Source organism: Lynx rufus, unplaced genomic scaffold (genome assembly GCF_022079265.1).
Source record: "Lynx rufus isolate CCGP_SWC_20201006 ecotype Redwood Valley unplaced genomic scaffold, mLynRuf1.p SCAF_19, whole genome shotgun sequence".
NCBI classification, from domain to species: Eukaryota; Metazoa; Chordata; class Mammalia; order Carnivora; family Felidae; genus Lynx; species Lynx rufus.
Genome location: NW_025814833.1, coordinates 16,624,367 through 16,627,927, shown reverse-complemented (window position 1 = coordinate 16,627,927; position 3,561 = coordinate 16,624,367). Strand labels below are relative to the sequence as shown.

The 3,561-nt window shown below is 40.7% G+C and overlaps 1 pseudogene; it reads right to left on the bottom strand.

The window, feature by feature from the left end:
• Positions 1–962: 962 nt before the first annotated feature.
• LOC124513765 (actin-related protein 2/3 complex subunit 2-like) lies at positions 963–1,922 on the bottom strand (annotated as a pseudogene).
• Positions 1,923–3,561: the final 1,639 nt, after the last annotated feature.

The window sequence follows — 3,561 nt, the reverse complement described above, 5'->3', positions numbered from 1 at the left end:
AAATGTTTACATGCATTGACTCATCAAACTATGACAATGCCATGAGGCAGTGCTTCAAAATGAATGAATGAATGAATGGATAAATAAATAAATAAATAAATAAATAAATAAATAACATTCACCTAAACATACTGGCTTTTGTGCACTTAATGCACTTGTCATCTACAAAGTGATGCTCTCTTCCTGTTGCTTTCATTTCCAACTTCCAAAGTATCATCTGTACAATTCAAGGGGCATTAACAATTGAAGGGGCTCTTTTCCAAAATTCTACATGTCTTTATTTTACAAGAGTTGTGAGAGATCATGAAATTATACTTCAATTTGATCCTATACTTTCAGAATCTGTGGTTTCTGCTTGTGGTCTTTTCCTAAGTACACTATGTATGTTGTTTTCTTCTTTGCTTTTAGCTCTTTCCATGAGAAGTTATGAAATCATAATCAAACTCCACTGTTTTCATGTATATGTACATGCATACGAAATAGAAGTATACAGATGATATATGTATATATGTTATTTTCTATATTCATATACATACATATTTTAAGATTTCTTAACTCATTATTTTTAAAGATAGATTTTTCTTTATTCATGACCTCAACAGTATTTCTTTAGATTATAGGAGCTTTGAGCGCAAATACTTAGGAGAAAACAAGTTAAGATTGCATTATCCTGCAACTCATTAGTAGTAACATATTGCAAAGTGAAACAGCTTGGAAAAGAGGCAGGAAGGGAAGGGGTGTGAGGGAAGGAAGGTAAAGAAAAGGAACTAAGATGATCAAGTGGAATTCTTTTAATTTTTGACAGCTATGAAGTTCTTGCAAGCACAACTCTCTGCAAATTATTTTCCAAACGTGTCCCAAACGGAACAAAAACAGAGAATCCCTTAAGAACCTGAAGAGGTGCAACATTAAAGGCTACGATTATCTAGTAGCAAGCTGTCGGCTGCCTCCTCTTACTGTTCTCAAGATTTAGTGGGACTCTCCATGATTGTTTTCATTTCTTTTTCCTGAGCATCTGGGCGTGCACGGTTCAGAACCTTGAGGAAGTCAGAAGTTTTTGCCCGTGCACGTGTGTGAATATGGCCTTAGAGCACTTAATGCAGTTGTGCACAGAGTCCTGGAACTCTGTGTGGATCAGGTTGATGGTGTAGTCTTGAGCACTGGTATTGGTGTGGCGAGGGAACAGCATGAAGGTTAACAGAGCCAATGTTCTTGCCACTGCAGCACTGACATCTTCTGGCTCCAAAGGAGGTGCCCTGTGTCTAAAGAGGACCTGTGCAACCGTGTGGCTGGCTCTGCATCCTTTGAACTCCTGCATAGTCTAAGGCCATACCACCCTGAATGTGCCCGATCTTGTCTGAACTCCTGCATGAACACTTTTCCAATGACCAAATCATCGTTATCCTTAAACACTGAAGACTACTGTGACTGTCTTTTTTATACTCACCATCCCTATAATGGATTACTGCCCTGTTCTCTCCTTCCTTGCCCTCTTCTTGGAATTGGAAGTATTTCTCAAAGACCGAGGCAAAATAATTTTGTTTCAACATGCCAGCCTGATACACAATGGAATCCTTGGATTCTGGCAGATTTTCAAGGTTGTATAGCAAAGAGACATTGTATCTTGATTTTGGATTTACCAAGAAACTCCCATACACCCTCTTTAATAACTCATCAGCACCAAATATCTGAAGTTCCTTGTAGAATTTCAAAGAAATACTGACCATCACTTTGTTTTGTCTCCATTAGGATTTGAAATATGATAGAAGACTCCATTGAACGAAATCTACAAATGTTACTTCTACTGCTTCTGGTTTGTTATTGGTGGCTGGGTTCTTGAACTTGAGCGTGAGTATCTCCTCAATGATGTGGTTGTTCACCTCCAGCAGGATCAGGGTGGTGGCTACACCTCCCCCCCCCATTCCCTACAAGCCTGAACCTGCCTGCCAAGTCAACCCACCCCTGCCTCACCAACAAGTTCAGTCCCCTCAAGGCCCCAGCCCTGGCAGGTGTCTTCTGCTCTCACACCCACTTCTGCTTTGCTGCCCAGATGCGTGGCCCCGTGGTGCCATTTTCCTGCCATTCCCTAGTGTATGCACACATAGGGCTAACTCATTACTTTCTTGTCTTACATCATTGCTACGTGTCCAAGATACATTATTAAATGAAAGAAGCAGGCCACAAAGTAGCATAGATATACTTTGAAGGAGATTACAAAAAGTTACCCTAGCATTTTAATAGTTGTTTTTTTTATTGATGGTAAAATTGCTTGTGGTTACTAATTTATAATATTGTCTAAAACTTTATGAAAATTTATTAACGTATATATTTGTTTATAAAATTTTCCTTTGCAATAACTAAACAAATTCTTGTTCTGACAGAGCTCACGTAACAATGTTTTTGTGGACCAAAATGATAAACAAGTAACTCCATTAAATGTCAGAATGCAAGTATTACACAAAAATTACAAAGATCTATCAACGTTCAAAACAGAGGATTACTGCTGGAAAGTTGTTTAACTAAACTTTACAAATCTATATATAATTCAAAGGAATCCTGTAGTAAATTTTTAAAGAAAAGAGAAAAAAAATCATTTGTATGATGGGAACCCTTATCACATAGACTGTTAGGAAAAGTTGTGACTTTGAATATTAATTGTCTTCCATTATGAAGATGGGAGAAATACCCATGCTTCTTTCAAAGGCCCATGTATACTCTTAATCCTCTGTCACAGTCACCCTACATCTCTTACAATATGAAGAACTGCCTGGTGTCTGCTCTGGTTTGATAGAGCTTAATTTTGTTTTTTTTTAAATTTTTTTTTCAACGTTTATTTATTTTTGGGACAGAGAGAGACAGAGCATGAATGGGGGAGGGGCAGAGAGAGAGGGAGACGCAGAATCGGAAACAGGCTCCAGGCTCTGAGCCATCAGCCCAGAGCCTGACGCGGGGCTCGAACTCCCGGACCGCGAGATCGTGACCTGGCTGAAGTCGGACGCTTAACCGACTGCGCCACCCAGGCGCCCCAATAGAGCTTAATTTTGTATGTAAAGACTGGCAAACGTGTTTATAGGCATTCTTGTTTGATCCCTGAGTCACGTGATCTGAAACTGCCCCAGCTGCTTCCTTAAGCGCAGTTTTTTTTTCAACGTTTATTTATTTTTGGGACAGAGAGAGAGACAGAGCATGAATGGGCGAGGGGCAGAGAGAGAGGGAGACACAGAATCGGAAACAGGCTCCAGGCTCTGAGCCATCAGCCCAGAGCCTGACGCGGGGCTCGAACTCACGGAACGCGAGATCGTGACCTGGCTGAAGTCGGACGCTTAACCGACTGCGCCACCCAGGCGCCCCCCTTAAGCGCAGTTTTAACCATAGTTCCTAACTCAACTCTATACCTTCTGCCCAAGTACCAGCTGTGAGTCCTGACAGCAATCATGAACGATTCTAACTTAATTTCTGCTTAGCTGTAACCTCAATATGCTGTGACTATTGCCACCCACATTCCACCCACATTCCACCCACATTCCAATCCTGTCCTCTGCCCCATCTCTTTTACACACA